This window comes from Lissotriton helveticus (assembly GCF_964261635.1).
Source record: "Lissotriton helveticus chromosome 3_1 unlocalized genomic scaffold, aLisHel1.1 SUPER_3_unloc_1, whole genome shotgun sequence".
Classification (NCBI taxonomy): Eukaryota; Metazoa; Chordata; class Amphibia; order Caudata; family Salamandridae; genus Lissotriton; species Lissotriton helveticus.
In genome coordinates this window covers 2,946,386-2,972,145 of record NW_027611740.1, presented here as the reverse complement: position 1 = coordinate 2,972,145, position 25,760 = coordinate 2,946,386, and positions in this window count along the sequence as shown.

Below are 25,760 nucleotides of genomic sequence, written 5' to 3'. Positions count from 1 at the left end.
ATGGACCATTTTTCACCTTTCTGAAGAATGACGTAATGGGGGGGTGTTATCTCTTTTGTCAAAAATCAGCCGTTTTTGCTTGAACATTAAATGCCTCCAAATGGTATTTAATTCACTTCCCGGGGTGAAGAAACACTTTTTGAGACCCCAGAGTGAGCAAATTGGCCATTTTCATGCACTTTTAACCATTCCACAAACTTTGTGTTTAGGGCCACAGGAAGCATGAAAATCACTTTAAACATGCTAATTTTAGCTCTAAAACTAATAATTCACCTACAAATGTGAACTGACATTCAAAAATAAAACATTTGAAAATGGACAATTTTTCACCTTTCTGAAGCATGACTTAATGGGGGGGTGTTATCTCTTTTGTCAAAAATCAGCCGTTTTTGCTTGAACATTAAATGCCTCCAAATGGTATTTAATTCACTTCCCGGGCCCCTGGAAGCATGAAAATCACTTTAAACATGCTAATTTTAGCTCTAAAACTCATAATCCACCTACAAATGTGAACTGACCTTCAAAAATAAAACATTTGAAAACTGACAATTTTTCACCTTTCTGAAGCATTACGTAATGGGGGGGTGTTATCCCTTTTGTCAAAAATCAGCTGTTTTTGCTTGAACATTAAATGCCTCCAAATGGTATTTAATTCACTTCCCGGGGTGAAGAAACACTTTTTGAGACCTCAGAGTGAGCAAATTGGCCATTTTAATTAACTTTTAACCATTCCACAAATCTTGTGTTTTGAGCCCCTGGAAGCATGAAAATCACTTTAAACATGCTAATTTTAGCTCTAAAACTAATAATCCACCTACAAATGTGAACTGACGTTCAAAAATAAAAAATTTGAAAACAGACAATTTTTCACCTTTCTGAAGAATTACGTAATGGGGGGTGTTATCTCTTTTGTCAAAAATCAGCTGTTTTTGCTTGAACATTAAATGCCTCCAAATGGTATTTAATTCACTTCCCGGGGTGAAGAAACTCTTTTTGAGACCTCAGAGTGAGCAAATTGGCCATTTTCATGCACTTTTAACCATTCCACAAACCTTGTGTTTAGGGCCACAGGAAGCATGAAAATCACTTTAAACATGCTAATTTTAGCTCTAAAACTAATAATCCACCTACAAATGTGAACTGACATTAAAAAAAAAACATTTGAAAACGGACAATTTTTCACCTTTCTGAAGAATGACGTAATGGGGGGGTGTTATCTCTTTTGTCAAAAATCTGCTGTTTTTGATTGAACATTAAATGCCCACAAATGGTATTTAATTCACTTCCCGGGGTGAAGAAACACTTTTTGAGACCTCAGAGTGAGCAAATTGGCCATTTTCATGCACTTTTAACCATTCCACAAATCTTGTGTTTAGAGCCCCTGGAAGCATGAAAATCACTTTAAACATGCTAATTTTAGCTCTAAAACTAATAATCCACCTACAAATGTGAACTGACGTTCAAAAATAAAACATTTGAAAACGGACCATTTTTCACCTTTCTGAAGAATGACGTAATGGGGGGGTGTTATCTCTTTTGTCAAAAATCAGTTGTTTTTGCTTGAACAGTAAATGCCTCCAAATGGTATTTCATTCACTTCCCGGGGTGAAGAAACTCTTTTTGAGACCTCAGAGTGAGCAAATTGGCCATTTTCATGCACTTTTAACCATTCCACAAACCTTGTGTTTAGGGCCACAGGAAGCATGAAAATCACTTTAAACATGCTAATTTTAGCTCTAAAACTAATAATCCACCTACAAATGTGAACTGACATTAAAAAAAAACCATTTGAAAAAAGGACAATTTTTCACCTTTCTGAAGCATGACGTAATGGGAGGTGTTATCTCTTTTGTCAAAAATCAGCTGTTTTTGATTGAACATTAAATGCCTCCAAATGGTATTTAATTCACTTCCCGGGGTGAAGAAACACTTTTTGAGACCTCAAAGTGAGCAAATTGGCCATTTTCATGCACTTTTAACCATTCCACAAATCTTGTGTTTAGAGCCCCTAGAAGCATGAAAATCACTTTAAATATGCTAATTTTAGCTCTAAAACTAATAATCCACCTACAAATGTGAACTGACATTCAAAAATAAAACATTTGAAAACAGACAATTTTTCACCTTTCTGAAGAATTACGTAATGGGGGGGTGTTATCTCTTTTGTCAAAAATCAGCCGTTTTTGCTTGAACATTAAATGCCTCCAAATGGTATTTAATTCACTTCCCGGGGTGAAGAAACACTTTTTGAGACCTCAGAGTGAGCAAATTGGCCATTTTCATGCACTTTTAACCATTCCACAAACCATGTGTTTAGGGCCACAGGAAGCATGAAAATCACTTTAAACATGCTAATTTTAGCTCTAAAACTAATCCACCTACAAATGTGAACTGACATTAAAAAAGAAACATTTGAAAACGGACAATTTTTCACCTTTCAGAAGCATGACGTAATGGGAGGTGTTAGCTCTTTTGTCAAAAATCAGCTGTTTTTGATTGAACATGAAATGCCTCCAAATGGTATTTAATTCACTTCCTGGGGTGAAGAAACACTTTTTGAGACCTCAGAGTGAGCAAATTGGCCATTTTCATGCACTTTTAACCATTCCACAAATCTTGTGTTTAGAGCCCCTGGAAGCATGAAAATCACTTTAAACATGCTAATTTTTTTAGCTCTAAAACTGATGATCCACCTACAAATGTGAACTGACATTCAAAAATAAAACATTTGAAAACGGACAATTTTTCACCTTTCTGAAGCATCAAGTAATGGGGGGGTGTTATCTCTTTTGTCAAAAATCCACCGTTTTTGCTTGAACATTAAATGCCTCCAAATTGTATTTAATTCACTTCCCGGGGTGAAGAAACACTTTTTGAGACCTCAGAGTGAGCAAATTGGCCATTTTCATGCACTTTTAACCATTCCACAAATCTTGTGTTTAGAGCCCCTGGAAGCATGAAAATCACTTTAAACATGCTAATTTTAGCTCTAAAACTAATAATCCACCTACAAATGTGAACTGACGTTCAAAAATTAAACATTTGAAAACGGACCATTTTTTACCTTTCTGAAGAATGACGTAATGGGGGGTGTTATCTCTTTTGTAAAAAATCAGCTGTTTTTGCTTGAACATTAAATGCCTCCAAATGGTATTTAATTAACTTCCCGGGGTGAAGAAACTCTTTTTGAGACCTCAGAGTGAGCAAATTGGCCATTTTCATGCACTTTTAACCATTCCACAAATCTTGTGTTTAGAGCCCCTGGAAGCATGAACATCACTTTAAATATGCTAATTTTAGCTCTAAAACTAATAATCCACCTACAAATGTGAACTGACATTCAAAAATAAAACATTTGAAAACAGACAATTTTTCACCTTTCTGAAGAATTACGTAATGGGGGGGTGTTATCTCCTTTGTCAAAAATCAGCTGTTTTTGCTTGAACATTAAATGCCTCCAAATGGTATTTAATTCACTTCCCGGGGTGAAGAAACACTTTTTGAGACCTCAGAGTGAGCAAATTGGCCATTTTCATGCACTTTTAACCATTCCACAAATCTTGTGTTTAGAGCCCCTGGAAGCATGAAAATCACTTTAAACATGCTAATTTTAGCTCTAAAACTAATAATCCACCTACAAATGTGAACTGACGTTCAAAAATAAAACATTGGGAAACGGACCATTTCTCACCTTTCTGAAGAATGACGTAATGGGGGGGTGTTATCTCTTTTGTCAAAAATCTGCTGTTTTTGATTGAACATTAAATGCCTACAAATGGTATTTAATTCACTTCCCGGGGTGAAGAAACACTTTTTGAGACCTCAGAGTGAGCAAATTGGCCATTTTCATGCACTTTTAACCATTCCACAAATCTTGTGTTTAGAGCCCCTGGAAGCATGAAAATCACTTTAAACATGCTAATTTTAGCTCTAAAACTAATAATCCACCTACAAATGTGAACTGACGTTCAAAAATAAAACATTTGAAAATGGACCATTTTTCACCTTTCTGAAGAATGACGTAATGGGGGGGTGTTATCTCTTTTGTCAAAAATCAGCCGTTTTTGCTTGAACATTAAATGCCTCCAAATGGTATTTAATTCACTTCCCGGGGTGAAGAAACACTTTTTGAGACCCCAGAGTGAGCAAATTGGCCATTTTCATGTACTTTTAACCATTCCACAAATCTTGTGTTTAGAGCCCCTGGAAGCATGAAAATCACTTTAAAAATGCAAATTTTAGCTCTAAAACTAATAATCCACCTACAAATGTGAACTGACATTCAAAAATAAAACATTTGAAAACAGACAATTTTTCACCTTTCTGAAGAATTACGTAATGGGGGGGTGTTATCTCTTTTGTCAAAAATCAGCTGTTTTTGCTTGAACATTAAATGCCTCCAAATGGTATTTAATTCACTTCCCGGGGTGAAGAAACTCTTTTTGAGACCTCAGAGTGAGCAAATTGGCCATTTTCATGCACTTTTAACCATTCCACAAACCTTGTGTTTAGGGCCACAGGAAGCATGAAAATCACTTTAAACATGCTAATTTTAGCTCTAAAACTAATCCACCTACAAATGTGAACTGACATTAAAAACAAAAACATTTGAAAATGGACAATTTTTCACCTTTCTGAAGCATGACGTAATGTGAGGTGTTATCTCTTTTGTCAAAAATCAGCTGTTTTTGATTGAACATGAAATGCCTCCAAATGGTATTTAATTCACTTCCCGGGGTGAAGAAACACTTTTTGAGACCTCAGAGTGAGCAAATTGGCCATTTTCATGCACTTTTAACCATTCCACAAACCTTGTGTTTAGGGCCACAGGAAGCATGAAAATCACTTTAAACATGCTAATTTTAGCTCTAAAACTAATAATCCACCTACAAATGTGAACTGACATTCAAAAATAAAACATTTGAAAACGGACAATTTTTCACCTTTCTGAAGCATGACGTAATGGGAGGTGTTATCTCTTTTGTCAAAAATCAGCTGTTTTTGATTGAACATTAAATGCCTCCAAATGGTATTTAATTCACTTTCCGGGGTGAAGAAACACTTTTTGAGACCTCAGAGTGAGCAAATTGGCCATTTTCATGCACTTTTAACCATTCCACAAATCTTGTGTTTAGAGCCCCTGGAAGCATGAAAATCACTTTAAACATGCTAATTTTAGCTCTAAAACTAATAATCCACCTACAAATGTGAACTGACGTTCAAAAATAAAACATTTGAAAACGGACCATTTTTCACCTTTCTGAAGAATGACGTAATGGGGGGGTGTTATCTCTTTTGTCAAAGATCAGCTGTTTTTGCTTGAACATTAAATGCCTCCAAATGGTATTTAATTCACTTCCCGGGGTGAAGAAACACTTTTTGAGACCTCAGAGTGAGCATATTGGCCATTTTCATGCACTTTTAACCATTCCACAAACTTTGTGTTTAGGGCCACAGGAAGCATGAAAATCACTTTAAACATGCTACTTTTAGCTCTAAAACTAATAATTTACCTACAAATGTGAACTGACATTCAAAAATAAAACATTTGAAAATGGACAATTTTTCACCTTTCTGAAGCATGACGTAATGGGGGGGTGTTATCTCTTTTGTCAAAAATCAGCCGTTTTTGCTTGAACATTAAATGCCTCCAAATGGTATTTAATTCACTTCCCGGGCCCCTGGAAGCATGAAAATCACTTTAAACATGCTAATTTTAGCTCTAAAACTAATAATCCACCTACAAATGTGAACTGACGTTCAAAAATAAAACATTTGAAAACGGACCATTTTTCACCTTTCTGAAGAATGACGTAATGGGGGGGTGTTATCTCTTTTGTCAAAAATCAGCCGTTTTTGCTTGAACATTAAATGCCTCCAAATGGTATTTAATTCACTTCCCGGGGTGAAGAAACACTTTTTGAGACCTCAGAGTGGGCAAATTGGCCATTTTCATGCACTTTTAACCATTCCACAAATCTTATGTTTAGAGCCCCTGGAAGCATGAAAATCACTTTAAATATGCTAATTTTAGCTCTAAAACTAATAATCCACCTACAAATGTGAACTGACGTTCAAAAATAAAACATTTGAAAACGGACCATTTTTCACCTTTCTGAAGAATTACTTAATGGGGGGGTGTTATCTCTTTTGTCAAAAATCAGCTGTTTTTGCTTGAACATTAAATGCCTCCAAATGGTATTTAATTCACTTCCCGGGGTGAAGAAACACTTTTTGAGACCTCAGAGTGAGCAAATTGGCCATTTTCATGCACTTTTAACCATTCCACAAACTTTGTGTTTAGGGCCACAGGAAGCATGAAAATCACTTTAAACATGCTAATTTTAGCTCTAAAACTAATAATTCACCTACAAATGTGAACTGACATTCAAAAATAAAACATTTGAAAATGGACAAGTTTTCACCTTTCTGAAGCATGACTTAATGGGGGGGTGTTATCTCTTTTGTCAAAAATCAGCCGTTTTTGCTTGAACATTAAATGCCTCCAAATGGTATTTAATTCACTTCCCGGGCCCCTGGAAGCATGAAAATCACTTTAAACATGCTAATTTTAGCTCTAAAACTAATAATCCACCTACAAATGTGAACTGACCTTCAAAAATAAAACATTTGAAAACGGACCATTTTTCACCTTTCTGAAGCATTACGTAATGGGGGGGTGTTATCCCTTTTGTCAAAAATCAGCTGTTTTTGCTTGAACATTAAATGCCTCCAAATGGTATTTAATTCACTTCCCGGGGTGAAGAAACACTTTTTGAGACCTCAGAGTGAGCAAATTGGCCATTTTCATGAACTTTTAACCATTCCACAAATCTTGTGTTTTGAGCCCCTGGAAGCATGAAAATCACTTTAAACATGCTAATTTTAGCTCTAAAACTAATAATCCACCTACAAATGTGAACTGACGTTCAAAAATAAAACATTTGAAAACAGACAATTTTTCACCTTTCTGAAGAATTACGTAATGGGGGGGTGTTATCTCTTTTGTCAAAAATCAGCTGTTTTTGCTTGAACATTAAATGCCTCCAAATGGTATTTAATTCACTTCCCGGGGTGAAGAAACTCTTTTTGAGACCTCAGAGTGAGCAAATTGGCCATTTTCATGCACTTTTAACCATTCCAGAAACCTTGTGTTTAGGGCCACAGGAAGCATGAAAATCACTTTAAACATGCTAATTTTAGCTCTAAAACTAATAATCCACCTACAAATGTGAACTGACATTAAAAAAAAAACATTTGAAAACGGACAATTTTTCACCTTCCTGAAGAATGACGTAATGGGGGGGTGTTATCTCTTTTGTCAAAAATCTGCTGTTTTTGATTGAAAATTAAATGCCTACAAATGGTATTTAATTCACTTCCCGGGGTGAAGGAACACTTTTTGAGACCTCAGAGTGAGCAAATTGGCCATTTTCATGCACTTTATCCATTCCACAAATCTTGTGTTTAGAGCCCCTGGAAGCATGAAAATCACTTTAAATATGCTAATTTTAGCTCTAAAGTTAATAATCCACCTACAAATGTGAACTGACATTCAAAAATAAAACATTTGAAAACAGACAATTTTTCACCTTTCTGAAGAATTACGTAATGGGGGGGTGTTATCTCTTTTGTCAAAAATCAGTTGTTTTTGCTTGAACATTAAATGCCTGAAATGGTATGTAATTCACTTCCCGGGGTGAAGAAACTCTTTTTGAGACCTCAGAGTGAGCAAATTGGCCATTTTCATGCACTTTTAACCATTCCACAAACCTTGTGTTTAGGGCAACAGGAAGCATGAAAATCACTTTAAACATGCTAATTTTAGCTCTAAAACTAATAATCCACCTACAAATGTGAACTGACATTAAAAAAAACATTTGAAAAAAGGACAATTTTTCACCTTTCTGAAGCATGACGTAATGGGGGGTGTTATCTCTTTTGTCAAAAATCAGCTGTTTTTGCTTGAACATTAAATGCCTCCAAATGGTATTTAATTCACTTCCCGGGGTGAAGAAACTCTTTTTGAGACCTCAGAGTGAGCAAATTGGCCATTTTCATGCACTTTTAACCATTCCAGAAACCTTGTGTTTAGGGCCACAGGAAGCATGAAAATCACTTTAAACATGCTAATTTTAGCTCTAAAACTAATAATCCACCTACAAATGTGAACTGACATTAAAAAAAAACATTTGAAAACGGACAATTTTTCACCTTCCTGAAGAATGACGTAATGGGGGGGTGTTATCTCTTTTGTCAAAAATCTGCTGTTTTTGATTGAAAATTAAATGCCTACAAATGGTATTTAATTCACTTCCCGGGGTGAAGGAACACTTTTTGAGACCTCAGAGTGAGCAAATTGGCCATTTTCATGCACTTTATCCATTCCACAAATCTTGTGTTTAGTGCCCCTGGAAGCATGAAAATCACTTTAAATATGCTAATTTTAGCTCTAAAACTAATAATCCACCTACAAATGTGAACTGACATTCAAAAATAAAACATTTGAAAACAGGCAATTTTTCACCTTTCTGAAGAATTACGTAATGGGGGGGTGTTATCTCCTTTGTCAAAAATCAGCTGTTTTTGCTTGAACATTAAATGCCTCCAAATGGTATTTAATTCACTTCCCGGGGTGAAGAAACACTTTTTGAGACCTCAGAGTGAGCAAATTGGCCATTTTCATGCACTTTTAACCATTCCACAAATCTTGTGTTTAGAGCCCCTGGAAGCATGAAAATCACTTTAAACATGCTAATTTTAGCTCTAAAACTAATAATCCACCTACAAATGTGAACTGATGTTCAAAAATAAAACATTTGAAAACGGACCATTTTTCACCTTTCTGAAGAATGACGTAATGGGGGGGTGTTATCTCTTTTGTCAAAGATCAGCTGTTTTTGATTGAACATGAAATGCCTCCAAATGGTATTTAATTCACTTCCTGGGGTGAAGAAACACTTTTTGAGACCTCAGAGTGAGCAAATTGGCCATTTTCATGCACTTTTAACCATTCCACAAATCTTCTGTTTAGAGCCCCTGGAAGCATGAAAATCACTTTAAACATGCTAATTTTTTTAGCTCTAAAACTGATGATCCACCTACAAATGTGAACTGACATTCAAAAATAAAACATTTGAAAACTGACAATTTTTCACCTTTCTGAAGCATCAAGTAATGGGGGGGTGTTATCTCTTTTGTCAAAAATCCGCCGTTTTTGCTTGAACATTAAATGCCTCCAAATTGTATTTAATTCACTTCCCGGGGTGAAGAAACACTTTTTGAGACCTCAGAGTGAGCAAATTGGCCATTTTCATGCACTTTTAACCATTCCACAAATCTTGTGTTTAGAGCCCCTGGAAGCATGAAAATCACTTTAAACATGCTAATTTTAGCTCTAAAACTAATAATCCACCTACAAATGTGAACTGACATTCAAAAATTAAACATTTGAAAACGGACCATTTTTTACCTTTCAGAAGAATGACGTAATGGGGGGTGTTATCTCTTTTGTAAAAAATCAGCTGTTTTTGCTTGAAGATTAAATGCCTCCAAATGGTATTTAATTCACTTCCCGGGGTGAAGAAACTCTTTTTGAGACCTCAGAGTGAGCAAATTGGCCATTTTCATGCACTTTTAACCATTCCACAAACCTTGTGTTTAGGGCCACAGGAAGCATGAAAATCACTTTAAACATGCTAATTTTAGCTCTAAAACTAATAATCCACCTACAAATGTGAACTGACATTAAAAAAAAAACATTTGAAAACGGACAATTTTCACCTTTCTGAAGCATGACGTAATGGGAGGTGTTATCTCTTTTGTCAAAAATAAGCTGTTTTTGATTGAACATTAAATGCCTCCAAATGGTATTTAATTCACTTCCCGGGGTGAAGAAACACTTTTTGAGACCTCAGAGTGAGCAAATTGGCCATTTTCATGCACTTTTAACCATTCCACAAATCTTGTGTTTAGAGCCCCTGGAAGCATGAAAATCACTTTAAACATGCTAATTTTAGCTCTAAAACTAATAATCCACCTACAAATGTGAACTGACGTTCAAAAATAAAACATTTGAAAACGGACCATTTTTCACCTTTCTGAAGAATGACGTAATGGGGGGGTGTTATCTCTTTTGTCAAAAATCAGCCGTTTTTGCTTGAACATTAAATGCCTCCAAATGGTATTTAATTCACTTCCCGGGGTGAAGAAACACTTTTTGAGACCTCAGAGTGAGCAAATTGGCCATTTTCATGCACTTTTAACCATTCCACAAATCTTGTGTTTAGAGCCCCTGGAAGCATGAACATCACTTTAAATATGCTAATTTTAGCTCTAAAACTAATAATCCACCTACAAATGTGAACTGACATTCAAAAATAAAACATTTGAAAACAGACAATTTTTCACCTTTCTGAAGAATTACGTAATGGGGGGGTGTTATCTCCTTTGTCGAAAATCAGCTGTTTTTGCTTGAACATTAAATGCCTCCAAATGGTATTTAATTCACTTCCCGGGGTGAAGAAACACTTTTTGAGACCTCAGAGTGAGCAAATTGGCCATTTTCATGCACTTTTAACCATTCCACCAATCTTGTGTTTAGAGCCCCTGGAAGCATGAAAATCACTTTAAACATGCTAATTTTAGCTCTAAAACTAATAATCCACCTACAAATGTGAACTGACGTTCAAAAATAAAACATTTGGAAACGGACCATTTTTCACCTTTCTGAAGAATGACGTAATGGGGGGGTGTTATCTCTTTTGTCAAAAATCTGCTGTTTTTGATTGAACATTAAATGCCTAAAAATGGTATTTAATTCACTTCCCGGGGTGAAGAAACACTTTTTGAGACCTCAGAGTGAGCAAATTGGCCATTTTCATGCACTTTTAACCATTCCACAAATCTTGTGTTTAGAGCCCCTGGAAGCATGAAAATCACTTTAAACATGCTAATTTTAGCTCTAAAACTAATAATCCACCTACGAATGTGAACTGACGTTCAAAAATAAAACATTTGAAAATGACCATTTTTCACCTTTCTGAAGAATGACGTAATGGGGGGTATTATCTCTTTTGTCAAAAATCAGCCGTTTTTGCTTGAACATTAAATGCCTCCAAATGGTATTTAATTCACTTCCCAGGGTGAAGAAACACTTTTTGAGACCCCAGAGTGAGCAAATTGGCCATTTTCATGCACTTTTAACCATTCCACAAATCTTGTGTTTAGAGCCCCTGGAAGCATGAAAATCACTTTAAAAATGCAAATTTTAGCTCTAAAACTAATAATCCACCTACAAATGTGAACTGACATTCAAAAATAAAACATTTGAAAACAGACAATTTTTCACCTTTCTGAAGAATTACGTAATGGGGGGGTGTTATCTCTTTTGTCAAAAATCAGCTGTTTTTGCTTGAACATTAAATGCCTCCAAATGGTATTTAATTCACTTCCCGGGGTGAAGAAACTCTTTTTGAGACCTCAGAGTGAGCAAATTGGCCATTTTCATGCACTTTTAACCATTCCACAAACCTTGTGTTTAGGGCCACAGGAAGCATGAAAATCACTTTAAACATGCTAATTTTAGCTCTAAAACTAATCCACCTACAAATGTGAACTGACATTAAAAACAAAAACATTTGAAAACGGACAATTTTTCACCTTTCTGAAGCATGACGTAATGGGAGGTGTTATCTCTTTTGTCAAAAATCAGCTGTTTTTGATTGAACATGAAATGCCTCCAAATGGTATTTAATTCACTTCCCGGGGTGAAGAAACACTTTTTGAGACCTCAGAGTGAGCAAATTGGCCATTTTCATGCACTTTTAACCATTCCACAAACCTTGTGTTTAGGGCCACAGGAAGCATGAAAATCACTTTAAACATGCTAATTTTAGCTCTAAAACTAATAATCCACCTACAAATGTGAACTGACATTCAAAAATAAAACATTTGAAAACGGACAATTTTTCACCTTTCTGAAGCATGACGTAATGGGAGGTGTTATCTCTTTTGTCAAAAATCAGCTGTTTTTGATTGAACATTAAATGCCTCCAAATGGTATTTAATTCACTTCCCGGGGTGAAGAAACACTTTTTGAGACCTCAGAGTGAGCAAATTGGCCATTTTCATGCACTTTTAACCATTCCACAAATCTTGTGTTTAGAGCCCCTGGAAGCATGAAAATCACTTTAAACATGCTAATTTTAGCTCTAAAACTAATAATCCACCTACAAATGTGAACTGACGTTCAAAAATAAAACATTTGAAAACGGACCATTTTTCACCTTTCTGAAGAATGACGTAATGGGGGGGTGTTATCTCTTTTGTCAAAGATCAGCTGTTTTTGCTTGAACATTAAATGCCTCCAAATGGTATTTAATTCACTTCCCGGGGTGAAGAAACACTTTTTGAGACCTCAGAGTGAGCAAATTGGCCATTTTCATGCACTTTTAACCATTCCACAAACTTTGTGTTTAGGGCCACAGGAAGCATGAAAATCACTTTAAACATGCTAATTTTAGCTCTAAAACTAATAATTCACCTACAAATGTGAACTGACATTCAAAAATAAAACATTTGAAAATGGACAATTTTTCACCTTTCTGAAGCATGACGTAATGGGGGGGTGTTATCTCTTTTGTCAAAAATCAGCCGTTTTTGCTTGAACATTAAATGCCTCCAAATGGTATTTAATTCACTTCCCGGGCCCCTGGAAGCATGAAAATCACTTTAAACATGCTAATTTTAGCTCTAAAACTAATAATCCACCTACAAATGTGAACTGACGTTCAAAAATAAAACATTTGAAAACGGACCATTTTTCACCTTTCTGAAGAATGACGTAATGGGGGGGTGTTATCTCTTTTGTCAAAAATCAGCCGTTTTTGCTTGAACATTAAATGCCTCCAAATGGTATTTAATTCACTTCCCGGGGTGAAGAAACTCTTTTTGAGACCTCAGAGTGAGCAAATTGGCCATTTTCATGCACTTTTAACCATTCCAGAAACCTTGTGTTTAGGGCCACAGGAAGCATGAAAATCACTTTAAACATGCTAATTTTAGCTCTAAAACTAATAATCCACCTACAAATGTGAACTGACATTAAAAAAAAAACATTTGAAAACGGACAATTTTTCACCTTTCTGAAGAATGACGTAATGGGGGGGTGTTATCTCTTTTGTCAAAAATCTGCTGTTTTTGATTGAACATTAAATGCCTACAAATGGTATTTAATTCACTTCCCGGGGTGAAGGAACACTTTTTGAGACCTCAGAGTGAGCAAATTGGCCATTTTCATGCACTTTTAACCATTCCACAAATCTTGTGTTTAGAGCCCCTGGAAGCATGAAAATCACTTTAAATATGCTAATTTTAGCTCTAAAGTTAATAATCCACCTACAAATGTGAACTGACATTCAAAAATAAAACATTTGAAAACAGACAATTTTTCACCTTTCTGAAGAATTACGTAATGGGGGGGTGTTATCTCTTTTGTCAAAAATCAGTTGTTTTTGCTTGAACATTAAATGCCTCCAAATGGTATGTAATTCACTTCCCGGGGTGAAGAAACTCTTTTTGAGACCTCAGAGTGAGCAAATTGGCCATTTTCATGCACTTTTAACCATTCCACAAACCTTGTGTTTAGGGCCACAGGAAGCATGAAAATCACTTTAAACATGCTAATTTTAGCTCTAAAACTAATAATCCACCTACAAATGTGAACTGACATTAAAAAAAACCATTTGAAAAAAGGACAATTTTTCACCTTTCTGAAGCATGACGTAATGGGAGGTGTTATCTCTTTTGTCAAAAATCAGCTGTTTTTGATTGAACATTAAATGCCTCCAAATGGTATTTAATTCACTTCCCGGGGTGAAGAAACACTTTTTGAGACCTCAGAGTGAGCAAATTGGCCATTTTCATGCACTTTTAACTATTCCACAAATCTTGTGTTTAGAGCCCCTGGAAGCATGAAAATCACTTTAAACATGCTAATTTTAGCTCTAAAACTAATAATCCACCTACAAATGTGAACTGACGTTGAAAAATAAAACATTTGAAAACAGACCATTTTTCACCTTTCTGAAGAATGACGTAATGGGGGGGTGTTATCTCTTTTGTCAAAAATCAGCCGTTTTTGCTTGAACATTAAATGCCTCCAAATGGTATTTAATTCACTTCCCGGGGTGAAGAAACACTTTTTGAGACCTCAGAGTGAGCAAATTGGCCATTTTCATGCACTTTTAACCATTCCACAAATCTTGTGTTTAGAGCCCCTGGAAGCATGAAAATCACTTTAAATATGCTAATTTTAGCTCTAAAACTAATAATCCACCTACAAATGTGTACTGACATTCAAAAATAAAACATTTGAAAACAGACAATTTTTCACCTTTCTGAAGAATTACGTAATGGGGGGGTGTTATCTCTTTTGTCAAAAATCAGCTGTTTTTGCTTGAACATTAAATGCCTCCAAATGGTATTTAATTCACTTCCCGGTGTGAAGAAACACTTTTTGAGACCTCAGAGTGAGCAAATTGGCCATTTTCATGCACTTTTAACCATTCCACAAATCTTGTGTTTAGAGCCCCGGGAAGCATGAAAATCACTTTAAACATGCTAATTTTAGCTCTAAAACTAATAATCCACCTACAAATGTGAACTGACGTTCAAAAATAAAACATTTGAAAACGGACCATTTTTCACCTTTCTGAAGAATGACGTAATGGGGGGGTGTTATCTCTTTTGTCAAAAATCTGCTGTTTTTGATTGAACATTAAATGCCTACAAATGGTATTTAATTCACTTCCCGGGGTGAAGAAACACTTTTTGAGACCTCAGAGTGAGCAAATTGGCCATTTTCATGCACTTTTAACCATTCCACAAATCTTGTGTTTAGAGCCCCTGGAAGCACGAAAATCACTTTAAACATGCTAATTTTAGCTCTAAAACTAATAATCCACCTACAAATGTGAACTGACGTTCAAAAATAAAACATTTGAAAACGGACCATTTTTCACCTTTCTGAAGAATGACGTAATGGGGGGGGTGTTATCTCTTTTGTCAAAAATCAGCCGTTTTTGCTTGAACATTAAATGCCTCCAAATGGTATTTAATTCACTTCCCGGGGTGAAGAAACACTTTTTGAGACCTCAGAGTGAGCAAATTGGCCATTTTCATGCACGTTTAACCATTCCACAAACCGTGTGTTTAGGGCCACAGGAAGCATGAAAATCACTTTAAACATGCTAATTTTAGCTCTAAAACTAATCCACCTACAAATGTGAACTGACATTAAAAAAAAAACATTTGAAAACGGACAATTTTTCACCTTTCTGAAGCATGACGTAATGGGAGGTGTTAGCTCTTTTGTCAAAAATCAGCTGTTTTTGATTGAACATGAAATGCCTCCAAATGGTATTTAATTCACTTCCCGGGGTGAAGAAACACTTTTTGAGACCTCAGAGTGAGCAAATTGGCCATTTTCATGCACTTTTAACCATTCCACAAATCTTGTGTTTAGAGCCCCTGGAAGCATGAAAATCACTATAAACATGCTAATTGTAGCTCTAAAACTAATAATCCACCTACAAATGTGAACTGACGTTCAAAAATAAAACATTTGAAAACTGACCATTTTTCACCTTTCTGAAGAATGACGTAATGGGGGGTTGTTATCTCTTTTGTCAAAGATCAGCTGTTTTTGCTTGAACATTAAATGCCTCCAAATGGTATTTAATTCACTTCCCGGTCCCCTGGAAGCATGAAAATCACTTTAAACATGCTAATTTTAGCTCGAAAACTAATAATCCACCTACAAATGTGAACTGACCTTCAAAAATAAAACATTTGAAAACGGACCATTTTTCACCTTTCTGAAGCATTACATAATGGGGGGTGTTATCCCTTTTGTAAAAAATCAGCTGTTTTTGCTTGAACATTAAATGCCTCCAAATGGTATTTAATTCACTTCCCGGGGTGAAGAAACACTTTTTGAGACCTCAGAGTGAGCAAATTGGCCATTTTCATGCACTTTTAACCATTCCACAAACTTTGTGTTTAGGGCCACAGGAAGCATGAAAATCACTTTAAACATGCTAATTTTAGCTCTAAAACTAATAATTCACCTACAAATGTGAACTGACATTCAAAAATAAATTATTTGAAAACGGACAATTTTTCACCTTTCTGAAGCATGACGTAATGGGGGGGTGTTATCTCTTTTGTCAAAAATCAGCCGTTTTTTCTTGAACATTAAATGCCTCCAAATGATATTTAATTCACTTCCCGGGCCCCTGGAAGCATGAAAATCACTTTAAACATGCTAATTTTAGCTCTAAAACTAATAATCCACCTACAAATGTGAATTGACATTCAAAAATAAAACATTTGAAAACGGACCATTTTTCACCTTTCTGAAGCATGACGTAATGGGGGGGTGTTATCTCTTTTGTCAAAAATCAGCCGTTTTTGCTTGAACATCAAATGCCTCCAAATGGTATTTAATTCACTTCCCGGGCCCCTGGAAGCATGAAAATCACTTTAAACATGCTAATTTTAGCTCTAAAACTAATAATCCACCTACAAATGTGAACTGACCTTCAAAAATAAAACATTTGAAAACGGACCATTTTTCACCTTTCTGAAGCATTATGTAATGGGGGGTGTTATCCCTTTTGTAAAAAATCAGCTGTTTTTGCTTGAACATTAAATGCCTCCAAATGGTATTTAATTCACTTCCCGGGGTGAAGAAACACTTTTTGAGACCTCAGAGTGAGCAAATTGGCCATTTTCATGCACTTTCAACCATTCCACAAATCTTGTGTTTTGAGCCCCTGGAAGCATGAAAATCACTTTAAACATGCTAATTTTAGCTCTAAAACTAATAATCCACCTACAAATGTGAACTGACGTTCAAAAATAAAACATTTGAAAACGGACCATTTTTCACCTTTCTGAAGAATTACGTAATGGGGGGGTGTTATCTCTTTTGTCAAAAATCAGCTGTTTTTGATTGAACATTAAATGCCTACAAATGGTATTTAATTCACTTCCCGGGGTGAAGAAACACTTTTTGAGACCTCAGAGTGAGCAAATTGGCCATTTTCATGCACTTTTAACCATTCCACAAATGTTGTGTTTAGAGCCACAGGAAGCATGAAAATCACTTTAAACATGCTAATTTTAGCTCTAAAACTAATAATCCACCTACAAATGTGAACTGACGTTCAAAAATAAAACATTTGAAATCAAACCATTTTTCACCTTTCTGAAGAATGACGTAATGGGGGGGGTGTTATCTCTTTTGTCAAAAATCAGCCGTTTTTGCTTGAACATTAAATGCCTCCAAATGGTATTTAATTCACTTCCCGGGGTGAAGAAACACTTTTTGAGACCTCAGAGTGAGCAAATTGGCCATTTTCATGCACTTTTAACCATTCCACAAATCTTGTGTTTAGAGCCCCTGGAAGCATGAAAATCACTTTAAACATGCTAATTTTAGCTCTAAAACTAATAATCCACCTACAAATGTGAACAGACGTTCAAAAATAAAACATTTGGAAACGGACCATTTTTCACCTTTCTGAAGAATGACGTAATGGGGGGGTGTTATCTCTTTTGTCAAAAATCTGCTGTTTTTGATTGAACATTAAATGCCTACAAATGGTATTTAATTCACTTCCCGGGGTGAAGAAAAACTTTTTGAGACCTCAGAGTGAGCAAATTGGCCATTTTCATGCACTTTTAACCATTCCACAAATCTTGTGTTTAGAGCCCCTGGAAGCATGAAAATCACTTTAAACATGCTAATTTTAGCTCTAAAACTAATAATCCACCTACAAATGTGAACTGACGTTCAAAAATAAAACATTTGAAAACGGACCATTTTTCACCTTTCTGAAGAATGACGTAATGGGGGGTGTTATCTCTTTTGTCAAAAATCAGCCGTTTTTGCTTGAACATTAAATGCCTCCAAATGGTATTTAATTCACTTCCCGGGGTGAAGAAACACTTTTTGAGACCTCAGAGTGAGCAAATTGGCCATTTTCATGCACTTTTAACCATTCCACAAATCTTGTGTTTAGAGCCCCTGGAAGCATGAAAATCACTTTAAAAATGCAAATTTTAGCTCTAAAACTAATAATCCACCTACAAATGTGAACTGACATTCAAAAATAAAACATTTGAAAACAGACAATTTTTCACCTTTCTGAAGAATTACGTAATGGGGGGGTGTTATCTCTTTTGTCAAAAATCAGCTGTTTTTGCTTGAACATTAAATGCCTCCAAATGGTATTTAATTCACTTCCCGGGGTGAAGAAACTCTTTTTGAGACCTCAGAGTGAGCAAATTGGCCATTTTCATGCACTTTTAACCATTCCACAAACCTTGTGTTTAGGGCCACAGGAAGCATGAAAATCACTTTAAACATGCTAATTTTAGCTCTAAAACTAATCCACCTACAAATGTGAACTGACATTAAAAACAAAAACATTTGAAAACGGACAATTTTTCACCTTTCTGAAGCATGACGTAATGGGAGGTGTTATCTCTTTTGTCAAAAATCAGCTGTTTTTGATTGAACATGAAATGCCTCCAAATGGTATTTAATTCACTTCCCGGGGTGAAGAAACACTTTTTGAGACCTCAGAGTGAGCAAATTGGCCATTTTCATGCACTTTTAACCATTCCACAAATCTTGTGTTTAGAGCCCCTGGAAGCATGAAAATCACTTTAAACATGCTAATTTTAGCTCTAAAACTAATAATCCACCTACAAATGTGAACTGACATTCAAAAATAAAACATTTGAAAACGGACAATTTTTCACCTTTCTGAAGCATGACGTAATGGGAGGTGTTATCTCTTTTGTCAAAAATCAGCTGTTTTTGATTGAACATTAAATGCCTCCAAATGGTATTTAATTCACTTCCCGGGGTGAAGAAACCCTTTTTGAGACCTCAGAGTGAGCAAATTGGCCATTTTCATGCACTTTTAACCATTCCACAAATCTTGTGTTTAGAGCCCCTGGAAGCATGAAAATCACTTTAAACATGCTAATTTTAGCTCTAAAACTAATAATCCACCTACAAATGTAAACTGACGTTCAAAAATAAAACATTTGAAAACGGACCATTTTTCACCTTTCTGAAGAATGACGTAATGGGGGGGTGTTATCTCTTTTGTCAAAGATCAGCTGTTTTTGCTTGAACATTAAATGCCTCCAAATGGTATTTAATTCACTTCCCGGGCCCCTGGAAGCATGAAAATCACTTTAAACATGCTAATTTTAGCTCTAAAACTAATAATCCACTTACAAATGTGAACTGACGTTCAAAAATAAAACATTTGAAAACGGACCATTTTTCACCTTTCTGAAGAATGACGTAATGGGGGGGTGTTATCTCTTTTGTAAAAAATCAGTCGTTTTTGCTTGAACATTAAATGCCTCTAAATGGTATTTAATTCACTTCCCGGGGTGAAGAAACACTTTTTGAGACCTCAGAGTGGGCAAATTGGCCATTTTCATGCACTTTTAACCATTCCACAAATCTTGTGTTTAGAGCCCCTGGAAGCATGAAAATCACTTTAAATATGCTAAATTTAGCTCTAAAACTAATAATCCACCTACAAATGTGAACTGACGTTCAAAAATAAAACATTTGAAAACGGACCATTTTTCACCTTTCTGAAGAATTACTTAATGGGGGGGTGTTATCTCTTTTGTCAAAAATCAGCTGTTTTTGCTTGAACATCAAATGCCTCCAAATGGTATTTAATTCACTTCCCGGGGTGAAGAAACACTTTTTGAGACCTCAGAGTGAGCAAATTGGCCATTTTCATGCACTTTTAACCATTCCACAAACTTTGTGTTTAGGGCCACAGGAAGCATGAAAATCACTTTAAACATGCTAATTTTAGCTCTAAAACTAATAATTCACCTACAAATGTGAACTGACATTCAAAAATAAAACATTTGAAAATGGACAATTTTTCACCTTTCTGAAGCATGACGTAATGTGGGGGTGTTATCTCTTTTGTCAAAAATCAGCCGTTTTTGCTTGAACATTAAATGCCTCCAAATGGTATTTAATTCACTTCCCGGGCCCCTGGAAGCATGAAAATCACTTTAAACATGCTAATTTTAGCTCTAAAACTAATAATCCACCTACAAATGTGAACTGACGTTCAAAAATAAAACATTTGAAAACGGACCATTTTTCACCTTTCTGAAGAATGACGTAATGGGGGGGTGTTATCTCTTTTGTCAAAAATCAGCTGTTTTTGCTTGAACATTAAATGCCTCCAAATGGTATTTAATTCACTTCCCGGGGTGAAGAAACGCTTTTTGAGACCTCAGAGTGAGCAAATTGGCCATTTTCATGCACTTTTAACCATTCCACAAACTTTGTGTTTAGGGCCACAGGAAGCATGAAAATCACTTTAAACATGCTAATTTTAGCTCTAAAACTAATAATCCACCTACAAATGTGAACTGACGTTCAAAAATAAAACATTTGAAAACAGACAATTTTTCACCTTTCTGAAGAATTACGTAATGGGGGGTGTTATCTCTTTTGTCAAAAATCAGCTGTTTTTGCTTGAACATTAAATGCCTCCAAATGGTATTTAATTCACTTCCCGGGGTGAAGAAACACTTTTTGAGACCTCAGAGTGAGCAAATTGGCCATTTTCATGCACTTTTAACCATTCCACAAACCTTGTGTTTAGGGCCACAGGAAGCATGAAAATCACTTTAAACATGCTAATTTTAGCTCTAAAACTAATAATCCACCTACAAATGTGAACTGACATTCAAAAATAAAACATTTGAAAACGGACAATTTTTCACCTTTCTGAAGCATGACGTAATGGGGGGGTGTTATCTCTTTTGTCAAAAATCAGCTGTTTTTGATTGAACATTAAATGCCTCCAAATGGTATTTAATTCACTTCCCGGGGTGAAGAAACACTTTTTGAGACCTCAGAGTGAGCAAATTGGCCATTTTCATGCACTTTTAACCATTCCACAAACCTTGTGTTTAGGGCCACAGGAAGCATGAAAATCACTTTAAACATGCTAATTTTAGCTCTAAAACTAATAATCCACCTACAAATGTGAACTGACATTAAAAACAAAAACATTTGAAAATGGACAATTTTTCACCTTTCTGAAGCATGACGTAATGTGAGGTGTTATCTCTTTTGTCAAAAATCAGCTGTTTTTGATTGAACATGAAATGCCTCCAAATGGTATTTAATTCACTTCCCGGGGTGAAGAAACACTTTATGAGACCTCAGAGTGAGCAAATTGGCCATTTTCATGCACTTTTAACCATTCCACAAACCTTGTGTTTAGGGCCACAGGAAGCATGAAAATCACTTTAAACATGCTAATTTTAGCTCTAAAACTAATAATCCACCTACAAATGTGAACTGACATTCAAAAATAAAACATTTGAAAACGGACAATTTTTCACCTTTCTGAAGCATGACGTAATGGGAGGTGTTATCTCTTTTGTCAAAAATCAGCTGTTTTTGATTGAACATTAAATGCCTCCAAATGGTATTTAATTCACTTTCCGGGGTGAAGAAACACTTTTTGAGACCTCAGAGTGAGCAAATTGGCCATTTTCATGCACTTTTAACCATTCCACAAATCTTGTGTTTAGAGCCCCTGGAAGCATGAAAATCACTTTAAACATGCTAATTTTAGCTCTAAAACTAATAATCCACCTACAAATGTGAACTGACGTTCAAAAATAAAACATTTGAAAACGGACCATTTTTCACCTTTCTGAAGAATGACGTAATGGGGGGGTGTTATCTCTTTTGTCAAAGATCAGCTGTTTTTGCTTGAACATTAAATGCCTCCAAATGGTATTTAATTCACTTCCCGGGGTGAAGAAACACTTTTTGAGACCTCAGAGTGAGCATATTGGCCATTTTCATGCACTTTTAACCATTCCACAAACTTTGTGTTTAGGGCCACAGGAAGCATGAAAATCACTTTAAACATGCTACTTTTAGCTCTAAAACTAATAATTTACCTACAAATGTGAACTGACATTCAAAAATAAAACATTTGAAAATGGACAATTTTTCACCTTTCTGAAGCATGACGTAATGGGGGGGTGTTATCTCTTTTGTCAAAAATCAGCCGTTTTTGCTTGAACATTAAATGCCTCCAAATGGTATTTAATTCACTTCCCGGGCCCCTGGAAGCATGAAAATCACTTTAAACATGCTAATTTTAGCTCTAAAACTAATAATCCACCTACAAATGTGAACTGACGTTCAAAAATAAAACATTTGAAAACGGACCATTTTTCACCTTTCTGAAGAATGACGTAATGGGGGGGTGTTATCTCTTTTGTCAAAAATCAGCCGTTTTTGCTTGAACATTAAATGCCTCCAAATGGTATTTAATTCACTTCCCGGGGTGAAGAAACACTTTTTGAGACCTCAGAGTGGGCAAATTGGCCATTTTCATGCACTTTTAACCATTCCACAAATCTTATGTTTAGAGCCCCTGGAAGCATGAAAATCACTTTAAATATGCTAATTTTAGCTCTAAAACTAATAATCCACCTACAAATGTGAACTGACGTTCAAAAATAAAACATTTGAAAACGGACCATTTTTCACCTTTCTGAAGAATTACTTAATGGGGGGGTGTTATCTCTTTTGTCAAAAATCAGCTGTTTTTGCTTGAACATTAAATGCCTCCAAATGGTATTTAATTCACTTCCCGGGCCCCTGGAAGCATGAAAATCACTTTAAACATGCTAATTTTAGCTCTAAAACTAATAATCCACCTACAAATGTGAACTGACCTTCAAAAATAAAACATTTGAAAACGGACCATTTTTCACCTTTCTGAAGCATTACGTAATGGGGGGGTGTTATCCCTTTTGTCAAAAATCAGCTGTTTTTGCTTGAACATTAAATGCCTCCAAATGGTATTTAATTCACTTCCCGGGGTGAAGAAACACTTTTTGAGACCTCAGAGTGAGCAAATTGGCCATTTTCATGAACTTTTAACCATTCCACAAATCTTGTGTTTTGAGCCCCTGGAAGCATGAAAATCACTTTAAACATGCTAATTTTAGCTCTAAAACTAATAATCCACCTACAAATGTGAACTGACGTTCAAAAATAAAACATTTGAAAACAGACAATTTTTCACCTTTCTGAAGAATTACGTAATGGGGGGGTGTTATCTCTTTTGTCAAAAATCAGCTGTTTTTGCTTGAACATTAAATGCCTCCAAATGGTATTTAATTCACTTCCCGGGGTGAAGAAACTCTTTTTGAGACCTCAGAGTGAGCAAATTGGCCATTTTCATGCACTTTTAACCATTCCAGAAACCTTGTGTTTAGGGCCACAGGAAGCATGAAAATCACTTTAAACATGCTAATTTTAGCTCTAAAACTAATAATCCACCTACAAATGTGAACTGACATTAAAAAAAAAACATTTGAAAACGGACAATTTTTCACCTTCCTGAAGAATGACGTAATGGGGGGGTGTTATCTCTTTTGTCAAAAATCTGCTGTTTTTGATTGAAAATTAAATGCCTACAAATGGTATTTAATTCACTTCCCGGGGTGAAGGAACACTTTTTGAGACCTCAGAGTGAGCAAATTGGCCATTTTCATGCACTTTATCCATTCCACAAATCTTGTGTTTAGAGCCCCTGGAAGCATGAAAATCACTTTAAATATGCTAATTTTAGCTCTAAAGTTAATAATCCACCTACAAATGTGAACTGACATTCAAAAATAAAACATTTGAAAACAGACAATTTTTCACCTTTCTGAAGAATTACGTAATGGGGGGGTGTTATCTCTTTTGTCAAAAATCAGTTGTTTTTGCTTGAACATTAAATGCCTCCAAATGGTATGTAATTCACTTCCCGGGGTGAAGAAACTCTTTTTGAGACCTCAGAGTGAGCAAATTGGCCATTTTCATGCACTTTTAACCATTCCACAAACCTTGTGTTTAGGGCAACAGGAAGCATGAAAATCACTTTAAACATGCTAATTTTAGCTCTAAAACTAATAATCCACCTACAAATGTGAACTGACATTAAAAAAACCATTTGAAAAAAGGACAATTTTTCACCTTTCTGAAGCATGACGTAATGGGAGGTGTTATCTCTTTTGTCAAAAATCAGCTGTTTTTGATTGAACATTAAATGCCTCCAAATGGTATTTAATTCACTTCCCGGGGTGAAGAAACACTTTTTGAGACCTCAGAGTGAGCAAATTGGCCATTTTCATGCACTTTTAACCATTCTACAAATCTTGTGTTTAGAGCCCCTGGAAGCATGAAAATCACTTTAAATATGCTAATTTTAGCTCTAAAACTAATAATCCACCTACAAATGTGAACTGACATTCAAAAATAAAACATTTGAAAACAGGCAATTTTTCACCTTTCTGAAGAATTACGTAATGGGGGGGTGTTATCTCCTTTGTCAAAAATCAGCTGTTTTTGCTTGAACATTAAATGCCTCCAAATGGTATTTAATTCACTTCCCGGGGTGAAGAAACACTTTTTGAGACCTCAGAGTGAGCAAATTGGCCATTTTCATGCACTTTTAACCATTCCACAAATCTTGTGTTTAGAGCCCCTGGAAGCATGAAAATCACTTTAAACATGCTAATTTTAGCTCTAAAACTAATAATCCACCTACAAATGTGAACTGATGTTCAAAAATAAAACATTTGAAAACGGACCATTTTTCACCTTTCTGAAGAATGACGTAATGGGGGGGTGTTATCTCTTTTGTCAAAGATCAGCTGTTTTTGATTGAACATGAAATGCCTCCAAATGGTATTTAATTCACTTCCTGGGGTGAAGAAACACTTTTTGAGACCTCAGAGTGAGCAAATTGGCCATTTTCATGCACTTTTAACCATTCCACAAATCTTCTGTTTAGAGCCCCTGGAAGCATGAAAATCACTTTAAACATGCTAATTTTTTTAGCTCTAAAACTGATGATCCACCTACAAATGTGAACTGACATTCAAAAATAAAACATTTGAAAACTGACAATTTTTCACCTTTCTGAAGCATCAAGTAATGGGGGGGTGTTATCTCTTTTGTCAAAAATCCGCCGTTTTTGCTTGAACATTAAATGCCTCCAAATTGTATTTAATTCACTTCTCGGGGTGAAGAAACACTTTTTGAGACCTCAGAGTGAGCAAATTGGCCATTTTCATGCACTTTTAACCATTCCACAAATCTTGTGTTTAGAGCCCCTGGAAGCATGAAAATCACTTTAAACATGCTAATTTTAGCTCTAAAACTAATAATCCACCTACAAATGTGAACTGACATTCAAAAATTAAACATTTGAAAACGGACCATTTTTTACCTTTCAGAAGAATGACGTAATGGGGGGTGTTATCTCTTTTGTAAAAAATCAGCTGTTTTTGCTTGAAGATTAAATGCCTCCAAATGGTATTTAATTCACTTCCCGGGGTGAAGAAACTCTTTTTGAGACCTCAGAGTGAGCAAATTGGCCATTTTCATGCACTTTTAACCATTCCACAAACCTTGTGTTTAGGGCCACAGGAAGCATGAAAATCACTTTAAACATGCTAATTTTAGCTCTAAAACTAATAATCCACCTACAAATGTGAACTGACATTAAAAAAAAAACATTTGAAAACGGACAATTTTTCACCTTTCTGAAGCATGACGTAATGGGAGGTGTTATCTCTTTTGTCAAAAATAAGCTGTTTTT